Source organism: Artemia sp. Qi Xiang Cuo, chromosome 1 (assembly GCF_049724085.1).
Source record: "Artemia sp. Qi Xiang Cuo chromosome 1, ASM4972408v1, whole genome shotgun sequence".
NCBI classification, from domain to species: Eukaryota; Metazoa; Arthropoda; class Branchiopoda; order Anostraca; family Artemiidae; genus Artemia; species Artemia sp. Qi Xiang Cuo.
Genome location: NC_142794.1, coordinates 2941537 through 2954514, shown reverse-complemented (window position 1 = coordinate 2954514; position 12978 = coordinate 2941537). Strand labels below are relative to the sequence as shown.

At 34.0% G+C, this 12978-nt stretch overlaps 1 pseudogene; it reads right to left on the bottom strand.

Moving 5' to 3' along the window:
- Positions 1-258: 258 nt before the first annotated feature.
- LOC148955908 (lysoplasmalogenase TMEM86A-like) lies at positions 259-12584 on the bottom strand (annotated as a pseudogene).
- Positions 12585-12978: the final 394 nt, after the last annotated feature.

Here is a 12978-nt window from a genome sequence, read left to right as displayed (position 1 = left end):
AACCGCTCGGCGATTGCTTGGACATATCTTTCCACTCGAAAGCATTAACTAACTCTGAAAAAAAAAAAATGCTTGATGGAGCCACTTTAGAAAATCTTCTCTGACATAAACTCTGAGTCTGACAAAACAGTAGCTAAAACTTTGTTGATCTTCAACTCTCGTGAGAACTCCCACAGCTCTTTTTCTAAAACGCGCTTTACACAAAAAAGGAAAACTTGAACTTTTGTTATGACCTCTAGATTACCCATAATATGCAAACTAGTCCTGACATGACGCTGTGGGTTTGAGCTTAGCTTGGTAATCCAGAGATCGAACACAGAGGTCGAACTTTGGATATCCACAGATCAAACCATGGAGATCGAACCATGGAGATCCAGATATCGAACCTGGAGGTAGCAACACACTGCAGGGCCGGCACAGGGACCTTAGTAGTTAAGAAGCGTCGTTAATCCGATTACTTACTACTACTACTACCATTTAAACTATCAACCTAATGCCATAATACCAACCATACAGACAACCCATAATTTCACAAAGACTACCCATAAAATTTAATGATAAAAACCAGCAAAATGATCAAACGTCAACAAGGAAAAAACAAAATTAAACTTCTTCTAGAATGAGGCTGCTTCTTAAAAATATAGTAAGCAGTACTACTTCTGCTTCTTCAGCACTGCTTCAAAGGTGCCAAGTGATATGCATAACTGAGCTCCATAATAAGTCGTCATTACCATGAACTAAAAAAGGGAGTAAACAAATTATCCATTGGCTTAGCTCGGACAAAGCGTAAATGTTGGAGAGGGAGAGAAGTCTTGGGTAATTGGTAATTGGTAAATTTTGGACAGGAAGAGGAGCCTTGGGTAATTGTTGGAACCGTATTTACCGCTGATTTAAAGTCTTTTCTGAACTGAACATCCTAACATAAAAGGGCTACTGATTGATCAAACGAAATACACACTTCTTAAACCAGTCAAAATGCAGTAAAAAATAGTCTTTCGTCACTTAAATACGTATTTGTGCCAGTTTCTCAAGCACTACAGAAGAGATTAAGCTATTTTCAGAATTTCAAGCAGTGCAACCAAAACTGAAATTTTAAAATGGTATTGTAAATCAAAATCTAGAAGTAAAATCCAAGCTTTAAAACCATCCTAAAGTTAACAAATGCTTAATTAACAGCATTTTAAAATAAAAAGCATAGCTAGTAAGAAGGGGAGGGGGAACTTTCCCAAAAAGTAGGCAGTTAAGGGGACAGTAGCCCCCTCTCATTTACAAGATAATTAATGTTCGTTTTTAATTTGACTCTTATGTAACGATGATTCAAGAAAAAAACGGTCAATTTAGGAGATTGTCAAATTGATTTAAAAAACGGTTATTTCTAAATAAAAAGAAAGAGCAACACTAAAAGTTAAAATGAACAGAATTTATTCCAAATATGAGGAGGCTGTCTCCACCACAGTCCCATTCTTTAGTTTAAAGTTTTATAGTGCTAAGCTAAAATCTTTTAGCTTAGCACAATCTTCTAGCACTAAAATCTTTTAGTGCTAAGCTAAGCTAAACTGCTTGACCAATTGTTCTTAAAACAATAAGGACATAAGGTCAACCTTTAGCGTATAAATTAGGAGATGAGGAGAAGACAACCTTCTTAAGAAATGGAATAGCTCAAGTTCGTTATAGAATTTGGAGGGGGAGGAGTCTAAAATATCAAAAATGAGTATAGGACAGCAAATTCCATAATTTTCAAGATGAATTCTTCTAAGATATATGTTTTCATAAGGATGTCTCCAAAGGACATAAGAAGGGGGTAGGGGGTTGTCAATACCCCCTTGAAACTAAGATGGCATTATAAAAGTGTTTATGGTAAAAAAAGAGAGAAATATTCCCCTTCAAATGCCGATTAAAACAAAGGTCCTGCTAGTACTCGTAACCTTCTTCTGAGAAATTTCCTAGCAGCACTCATATTGCCCCTCCCCCAGCACTCCAAAATTTGTACAGCTGTGTATAAGAATATAGTGTCTCTTGAAGAACAGAAAAAAAATCTGCAACTAGAGAAAGCTAGTCCCCAAACTACAGGCTTAATCCCAAACTATACAAGTGAATGAAGAGAGATTATAGATTCACTTCGACCCCCCCCTCAGAAAAAATTCTTTATTTATTTGAAGGTTCAAAGAAAGGAAAAAAAAATGAGAATAAGGTTACACATTTTTACCCTTCATGCCCATTCCTCCTATCCATCGTATATTGCCTCTGAAACTGAGATGCTTAAATATCATTATTTTTATGATTTTAAACCGATTTGCTATATGAGAATTTTTAATCGATATCTTTTTTTTCCTCATTGTGGCGAAATTGTTGTTTTTAGTCACCAAATCCCAGAAAACACCACCCTGTTGTGGCACAATCTATTTTGCTGCTCCAAAAGTGTACTAGACCTTTTAATTTCCATGATCATTCTTCAAGCGGGAAAAATACAAAATTTCGTGATTTTGTAGATAGGGGCTTAAAAACTCTTGAAAAAAGGTTCTCTAATTTGCCGAACTTGATGGTGCAATTTTCATCGAGATCAATGTCCCTTTTGAGGAGTTTTCCCCTTTTTGGACCTGGCTTAATCAGGCTCAATCCTAAACTATTCCCGTGAATGTCTGCAGATTCTAGATTCATTTCACCCCCCCCTTAGAAAATTTTCTGTATTCATTTGAAGGTTCAAGGAAAGAACGAATTTGAGCAATAAGATTATTCTTTTTTACCCTTCAGGCACATTCCTCCTCTCAACCGTATACTGCCTCTGAAGCTGGGAAGCCCAGAATATAATTTTAAAAAGTTTAAACCTATTTGCTATGTCAGAATTTTTAGTCGATACCTTTTTCTTCCTCGTTGTGGTAAAACTGTTGTTTTGTGCCACTAAATGCCAGAAAACACCACCCTGTTATGATACAATTTTTTTGCTACTCCAAAAGTGTACTAGACCTTTCCATTTCCATGATCATTCTTCAAAATAAAAATAAAAAACAAAATTTCGCGATTTTGTAGATAGGGGCTTGAAAACTCAGAAAAAAGGTTCTCTGATTGCCGAAAGGTTCTCTGATGGTGCAATTTTCATCGAGTTCAATGGCACTTTCGGAGGTGCTTTCCCCCTTTTTTCGGATCTACTGGACCTGAAACAACATGCCAACGCATCCCTAAAAAAAAGAAAAAGAACAGAAACACAAAAGAAAGAAAGACAAAAAAAACAAAACAAACAGAACGAATAAAAGTTTCCGTGGTACAGATATAACTAACGCCTTAAATGCATAAGAAATAATATACTTTGGAATTATATGGTGAAGCCAAGCTTTGATAGAAGACGGTAATTTTTCTGGTGATTGACAATGATAGAAGACGTCTGTATATATAATCTATAACGATAGAAGACGGCAATTCTACGAAGCCAAAACAGCGAAGCAAGGTCACTATGTGAAGCTTGGCTTGTATGTCTGATTAAAAGTGACCATGTCTTTCAAGGAAATTGCTTGAAAAAAAAATTGCTTAAAATTCCGGTATTTTTCAGCGAGCTAAAATAATCATTTCAAAAATACTGTTTGTCAAGTTCTGTTTGTAATCATTCTCAAAGAGTATTGGTAACATATAAGAGTTGAAATAAAGACGACCAGCAGCCGAGAGTCTCGGGCAAGTGACCCAAAAATTGGGAAAATTTGTGAAAAATTTAAATTTTCTCAGAATGTGGGGCTGAATTTAGGCAACGAATAGGTACTATTTGAAAGATAAAGATGGCTTAAACGATAGTTTGCCTGTTGTTTCAAGCAAATTAATGGTCCTATGTCAATTCTATATTCTTGGTCAACCTTCTTAAGACCATAGGCGGGGGTGCCTTGTTTGCCTCTCATTACAGGTAATCTAACGGTCTTATGTCAATTTAAAATTCTTGGTCAACATGCCTGAGACTTTAGGCAGGCATGCCTTTCCAAAAACTAACAAACAAGTATGTGTCCAATAAGAGTGATGCATACTCCCGCCATTTACCCATGCCCCAGCCATTTAAACATTTGCCTCTCAATTACTTGGACTACCTGTCTTGGCTTTTCTCTGTCTACAATTAGCCATGTCTTGATGCAACCTACTGCAAAATACTTCATAACTTCAATTCAAAATCAACGGAAAATTTTTCTTTAAAAAAAAAGAAAAGTAAGACAAATGCAAGACTGACATCAGCAATACTTTTTTACTTCATGCTTTTTATTTTGTTTTAGAAACTAATAGCTTCAGAACAGATCTCATTTTCACTTCTGGCTAAATCTGGTCATAATTAATATAAGAATAATTAATTTAATTAGTGTAATTGGTAAAACTAGGGTAATAATAAGTATCTGATCTCAGTTCCTGACATATTAACTATCTCATATTCATGACCCATACTCTTTGATCATTCTTACAAATTCCTTCAATTAGTTAGCAATATACTTAATTGAGAAAAAAGTTAATTTGGATTAAAACATGTGTTTTGTTCTCATTCAGTGTCAGCATATGGCAAAATTTTACGTATACAATTCAAATAAATATAATTCTAACTCATTTTTTTTTCAATTGAAATAGTTTTTTTTTGTTAAAAAATGTTAAAAAGTACAATTTTTTTCAGCGAGTCAAAATGATCATTTTGAAACTACTCTTTGTCAAGTTTTGTTTGTAATCATTTTTATAAATTCATTCAACTAGTTAGCAATATAATTAATTGAAAAAAAAAATTCTCGAATTAATTTCCATTAACACCTGTGACTTGCTTTTTTTTTAATTCGGAATCGAACATACATTATTTTAACTCATTTTAAAAAATATTACCATAAAACCATTTTTGTTCTATTCTATCTCAACTAATCAAAAATTTCGTCAGAAGTTTTTAAAATTCTATTAATTTTTAGCGAACCAAAATGATCGGTTAATCTTTATCATTTTCAAGTTTGTTCTTTATCAAGTGAGATCTTTATAAGTTTTACATGTAATCATTTCTTCTATTTCTTCAATTTCTAAGCATTATAGTTCTTAAGAAAAGCCTAAATAAACCAATTCACATAAAAACCAGAATTTGACTTTTTTTTTCTGAATTCAATGTCAGTATTTTGTTATATTTGTCAAAAAACAAAAATACGAACCCTCCATAGGGAATCGACGTTAAAAATTTGTTAACTCCCAAAACGGTGTCTGATAAAAGGAAAAACACTGATCCGAGGGCTGATATAAGCCTCCATCTGCTGGGTTATGTTAAATACCTAGCGGTAGCACGCCAACCCATTGTGGTAAGTAACAGACCATATGCAGGAACATCAGAAATAAAAACACCATTAAGTCTGGTTGCCAAAATGTAAATAACTGAAAAAAGAAAATATTCAAAATGGATTGATTTATTGCTGCAAAAGCCTCTTAAGCCAGTACAGAAAAAAAAACATTAGTAAAAACAAACATGATAATAAATTACCATAACATAATAACACAACAATAACAAATAAACATAATAAGACACATTATGCCTTAATAACACAAACAGGGGGGACGATTCTATCCCCCTTCAATTGACACCATTACTTAAGATGTGGCAAAGGTTTAAGTATGATAATCAAAATAAATTAGCTCGGGAAAGACCAAGCAGTATCGGATTTTAGTTGAGGTGTGCTAAATGAATTTTTAAAGGTTTATGTGAATAGATGATTCCAACACATCTATTATAAATTATAACTGTCCCTTTAATTTGACTCCCGGAGAAACCTTCTTTAAATCTTATTATGTTGTTTGAACAGTGTTGGATACACCATACTTTTAGCATAAACTAATCATATCTAAGAAATATCATAAGCGCTACCAGGAAGTTTTCCACTGATGGCAAGTACTACAATGAACGTGTTTATACCGAAAATAAAATTTTAGTATTTCTTATTTGTTTAGATTTTTATTGTCTTCCTGTTTCAAAGGTTGAGGAGGGGGTAGAAGAATAACAATGCATGACTCATGTATTAGGAAAACCCCAATCAAATTCCTTGTACTGAATAAAAACAAACTTACTTCAAAATACGACAGTTATCTATATGGAAAACCAATCGTAAGAAGCGTAACAAAATATAAGAAATAAAAATAAGAAAGCATTTTCTCATAACATCGAAGAGAAAAAACACTGACGCACACATTGACCGCAATTGACATAATCCATTTCGTTAAACTTTTAATCCACATTTTTATGATTTTCCTTTCCTATTACCATTACTGTGAAATTTAATCATAAACAGTGAGTTGCTGACTAAATCCAGTCACTACTAGGCAAATGTTGCCTATTCCTCCAAGTAATTTATAAAAAAAGAGAAAAAACAAGGATGGCCATAACAAATCTAAAGAAAATTTGTACGAATGCCAAAATAAATCAAAGTATATATACTAAAATAATATTAAGACAAACTTTCTTCAGTATATATTCTCTTTCGGGCTGCACTTTTTTTAATACCCGCATAACACAAGGACACTATTAACAATACACTGCAGCACCAATCCGTATGAGGTCAATACAGCAATGTACACTTCCTCTTCACCCCAATCTATTTGAATTTTCATAGGGATACCGAAATTCAAATGCTATATAGATATTAAAAACAAGTTAATTTATTATAACAGTTGCAATGAAAAATCACACTAAAAAGCTTCAGGATTTTTTTTTTGTGACTGCAACATTTTTTCTAACGACTTAGCTACATTATAGCAATAAATAAGCTATTTTTAAACCGTTTTTATTTTTATTTTAGTAATCACCGCTTTTAGAACTTGATGTGAAACATTCGCTTGACTATCATTCTTACTTGGTGCGTTATGTTCTACCAGATCATTGATTCAGTATACTTAATCCAAATGGATAATGGACATACACTGAAATGACCCGAGGCTCAAATGATTTTCTTCTCGAGCCAAAAAGAGGACTTGGCTAGAATTTAGATCGAGCATTCGCAGAGATACCCCATCTTCAACTATCCATAAATTCATGAAAAAATCAACGGTAAAGGTAAAAAAAAACTTCCACGGTACCTTGTTATATTTGGCAGCACAAAACTTAAACCAAGCAAAGGCAAAGCTGCGTTCCTGGACGACAATTTTGATGAGAAACTTAACAATGGTGAGTACCAGAGCCCCCACAATTCCAGAAGATCAAAAGCTAATTCAAATTTCGTCAATCCTTAGAAGCAACTTTTAACAAAGTTACACCATGAGATTGCTGAACAAGAACCTAGAAGTCTCCCCAGTTTTGATGGGATCCATCCACTGTGGCAATCTTTCTTCTATTTCTCTTAAAAGTATACAATATTTAGTTGATCGATAAAAATTGCCAGACACTTGGAAAACATATATCCTACACTGAAAAAAGGAAAATCCAAAACAACCTCCCTGAGACTCAGTGCCAATTCCTTCGACTTCACTCAGCCATGGATGCGATGTTGCAATTGACAACGGCTATTTGTGAATTCCATTGAGGACCTGGATCTGAAGAGAGCGTTCTTAGATTTCGATGGAGTTTGCAGTAACATAGATGGGGAAAGTTTAAGCAAGAGATCGACAGCAAAGAGTTTTTCAGAAAAAAAACTATGGATTTCTTGCAGAATAGAGCTTTTAAAGTCCAAGCCAGTCGATCAGAAACCGTTGAAAGATAGCAAAAGTCTAACAGACAAGGAGCAGTACTGAGCTCCACTCTGTTTGCATTATTCTTGCAGGACCTTAAAACGAAAGCTGAAAAAAACTGAACATGTTTATGATATAACAATCTAAGCAGCAGGCAAAACATTTCATATATGAAGACCAAGCTACAAGATGTGAAGTTTGTGGAGAGCCTTTCGTCTTTGAATACTCTCCATTTCTTCTGGTAAATCTACAATTGTCTTCTTCCATAAAAAGCGTAAGCACGAAGAAATGAGTATCCCGCTAAAGCACTCTATCATCACATACCTAATCTATACACGATACCTACGAATAACCATGGAACGGAAAATCAAAAGATGCAAGACTTAACAGCAAAATACTATCAGAAAATGAACACTCCCTGGGGTTATAGCGATGAAGTTCTAATCCAATTCTATGAGCAATACATGTGACCACAAATAGAACATTATATTATGATGAATGGCAATCGCTCAACCACCAATAAAACAAGCTCAAGACAATAAAAAACTAAGCCTTAATCTAAACCAGACAATTCCGTAAGCTATGCTACTTTCCTCCCCAAATGAAAGATGATAGCCGCAGAAAGACTCCCCAGCTCTTGACATCCTCTCTGCCGAGATTGCAGCAATTATTTTGTTCCTAGAAACAAATTGACGGGATCTTCACCACCCACCTAAGAAGATAAGATCCTTGTCACTCTCCCTGCGATGCAATATGAAACTGAAATAGAATACTTTGACATATACACTGTCCATTTCTCCCTAAATAGTCTTCAACGAAATGGTTCTACCCTAATTCCAAGTCATTCTCAGCCATATTTAGTTTAAGGAAATTAGAATGCGCCTCCCCTTCCATACATAAGCGACAGACTGAGGCTTCGAAGTATTTACAGCACAACATGCACAAGGAGCGCTATTTTCCTAATTCCTTTAACTTTAAGATAGCCACAATGTCTGAAATTGGACCAGCAGACTCCAAAAAAGATTTGCTTAGCCTTTTTTGAGTTCTTACCATTTAGTGTCTTCTAGAGACATTCTAAGGCATACTTTCTAGAAAGCATCATTAGTTAGTACCATTGGTATCATCAAATACAGGTGTATAAGAAAATTAATAAAAAATGAAATCCCAAATTGGCTTTAATCTCATTTCCACATTTATAACTGAAGAGGAAGATTTGTTCAAGAAAAACTGCTACCCAAAAAAAAAGCATCATGATGATGTGGCACATTACATTCCTACCTCCTTAATGAGTAAGACTAAATGGACTTGCACCAAGAGGTCCGTTTTTTTAAGAAGAAGGAGAAGAACTGTCTCTTCAAATCCAAGCCTCTTCTTCTTTCCATAGATTTGGGAATATATACATACTAAAAACATGTTTGAACGTATTTAAAAAAATCATAATTGTGTTGTTTCGCATTTGACAACACACATTACATCAGCAGCAATTATATTAGTAGCTATAATAAACAACAGCATTAAAGAGCTTAAGAATTTCGATTTTTTTTTATGATGCCTTTTTTTGAAAATAGCATGACAATGGAGTGATATTACTCAGTGATAAATAAGCTCTTCATAAACTAATTCAATTTGTTATTTCACTTAGTATTTTCCCAAGCTCGTAACTTTTGATGGGTTAACACTGAACTTAATGAATATTCTCAATTATCTATCTTGACTAGCCACTACTAAAGTATACTCATATTGAAACGCATATATTGTGCAATCAAATGCATAATCCAAACAAAACATATTTAATCAATAAAGTAGATCAAGAAGATTAAACTTTGACTAAACATGCTTAGCCCTGCTGATCGTCCCTTTGGTAATAGAATAGCCAACGGCTTTCGGCACTTATCTCAGATATCGGAAAACGGGGAAATGAAAATGGGATGTGAAACGGGAAACGGAAAAATGGCAAAAGGGATATACGATGTGAAAATGGGAAATAAGAAATGGATAAATAGGAAATGGAATTTGAAATATGAATGTGAAATTGAAAACCAGAGATGAGAAAATACGGTTTTAGGCGTGACATTAACGATATACTATGTCGTTTACTTCCAATTTTGACCACATGACCTCTACCCAAAAAGTGATTTTAACTTTGCAGAAAGCATCCAACCTCATATTGAAACGCATGTATTATGCAATCAAATGCATAATCCAAACAGAACATATTTCTTAATATTTTACTACTGTATGGCTGATGCAATGTAATTAATTGAAAGTAACACTGATTAGACAATGGAGAGATAAAAAAGCTGTTCACGAAGGAATCTGGTCCTTTATTTTTACTTTTTTGAATTTAATACTAAAGAATTTTATTGCTTAGTGCACCAATATTGATATTTGGTAAAATACTAATAATAATTAGGATTAACACACAGTGGCGTCAACTGGTGGAACTTTCGGGGAAAGAAATCTAATTAATCATTTAGGGGGCGAGCAAAACTTTGTCTTTTTCAACGAAAACACAAAAAAAAACATTTTTCAGCTAAAATGCCCCAAAAAATGTATTTTCTTTTAATCTACGGGAGAAAGGGAAATCTGGGGGTTACCCTTTTCCAAAGATGAAACGGCTGTTAATACCTGAAATGAAAAAAAAAATGCTCAGTTATTCGTTCAATAAATGACGAGCATTTGCTCACAGGCCAATGTAGATATTTTTCACTGCTAATCAGCTATCCTGACAAACCAATATTAAAATACATATATTTAATCACACATTCTACATTCAACCTAGATCCAGTATTTAATCTACGTCCAACATATCGAATTATGTCCAATATGTCAACCTGCGTCCAGCTTACGCCAAATATGAGTATAAAACAGAATGACATTTCATTTAGTTTACAATCAGATGACTGATACATCAATAAGAATCCAAACTAACGTTGTATAACTTTGTATAACTTATTGTGTTTCTTATAACTTATGGTGTTCTAACGTTGTATAAATTATGGTGTTTCTTATAACTTATGGTGTTCTAACGTTGTATAACCTTATTGGGTATAACTTCTTATGGGGTATAACTTATGGTGTTTCTTATGATATAACTTATTTGTAACGTTGTCTAACTTATGGTGTTTCTCAAATATTTCCTTTATACAGTTAATCAACAAAACTATCAGTATTTCATCAACAAGCAAAAATATTCCAGTCTAAAACTGAATGAATAACATATAACAAAGGGTTTCTCAACCAGGGTTCCCTGAAGTCCTAAGTTCCTACAGATGGTTGTGATCACAAAAGAGTCGGCAATGATGAACTAAAGAGAAACGATGTCAGTTATGATGAAAACAATATACAATAAATATTGTATATACTGTGTAGCCGTTTATTGAGGATTTACTTTATTTATTCATTATTTTTTGTCATTTCAGTTACTTTTACTGACTTTTCATTTTTCATTATGATGTTATTGTTTACTGTTTGGCTGATGAAATATTATTAATCGAAATAACACTGATTAGACCATTGCGAGATTACAAAAGCTGTTCACAAACAGAACAAAATAACATTAAAAACATAAAAAATAAAATAATAATGAATTATTTCACCTTATCAATTATTTTCTTTCTTTTATAAAACAGTTTCAAAATTTAATACAAACACTATACCTCTGGTCACAAACATTATTATAAAATTATGCAAAGAGGAAAAAGGGGACTTGTTCATTATGGAAGAGTCCATTATGTAAATGGAGTGAAGTTAATTCTTTCTTCTTAGGGTAAATTACTTCAGTTTTAGGCTACACTAGGTGGAAGACACAAAAAAAACTAGCACTGGTTCGTCCGACACAAAACAGAAACGATTCCCCAGACACTGAGAAAGAAGTTGAAAGTATACTTATAAATACTAAAAAGTAAAATAGGGCCCCGGGTTTGGGAAACAGTGGCCTCCATCCAAAATTGGATATATAAACCATATGTGCCAGAGAAAAAGCCAGCATACCAGGTAGGAACAAATCTGGCCAAACTAAAAACGCATCACCAGCACTGGAGAGGGCCAATCCAATGGCTATTTTCTTTGAAAACCGTTTACTAAATAATAAAATAGTGTTATAAAGCATGAAACACCTGAGGATTTATTGATCATAAAAACTACCACCATACATCAGAGCTTTTAGATAAATGACGTAAAAAATAAGAGAATTTTCACTGATTTTGGATTCTTGGAAACATAAAGAACAAGGGCAAGGATTTTTTTAATGAAGCAATAAAAAATTTATTTTAATAAATATAGGGGCAGCTAGTTATTCTTAATGAAAACACAAAAGAATAATGAAGATTGATCCCTGACCAAGCCCAACTGGCACCCAGCCGCAGTTTGTTTTATCTCTTTCCGACATAAAATACAGCTCAATCTGTCACCATTAAATGAAAAACGACAGTAAGTCCAGTGTTCTTTGGGCTACGGTGAAAGTTCTGATGATCGAAAACATCCCTAATTAAAAGATTTACAAAATCCTAGAAGTATGGCATAAATGTAAATGTAGTAGGTATATGTAAATGAAATATATGTAGTGTATGACATTTGTCTTTGTATATACAAGTATCCCCACTTATACTGTTGCCCAAATTAATGTTATTAGCAACATTTAGCTGTCATAATTGTCATTTTTATTATTATTGTTTTCTATTTTTTCTATTGTTTAGAAAAGAACTTGATACCATTCGCAAAAAATCTGTTTACTTTCTTTTATAGCTTGGATATACTTACGCTATTTTGATACCGCTCTCTAGGGCCATAATGAAAGAAAGGCTGAGGTGGCTAGGGCACGTTGTGCGGATGAATGATGACATATTGCCGAAGATTGTTCTTTTCAGCCAACCGTCTAGGGCTAAACGGAAAGCAGGTCGTCCCCGTCTGGGGTGGGAGGTCTTCATGAAGAAAGATTTAAAGGAAATAGGAACTTCGTGGGCGGCTGTTAAAAGGGAGGCTTTAAATAGATTGGGGGGGGGGAAGAGGATCGTGCGTAACAGTGTTGGCCTCAGGGGGCTTGGTGCTGCGGTGAGTTGTTAGAAGTAGTAGTAGTAGTATTTTGATTTGGTTAAATTTTAAGAGCAGAAGTAGCCACGAAAGTTTGAACATAATACCCTCAGCCGTTTTTGGGATATTGCTGAGAGGTCATATTGGGAATTAGCATTAACACAGTGCATTTTGATTTAATGTTAAGGCAACATTTAGTTTTTAAACATAAAAGGCAAATGGGTGGGTGGGCGTGGTAGGGGGACTATTTGGATTCCAATCACTTTCGACTATTAGCCATTTTTAGCCCTTTCTGTTTCAAATCGAATA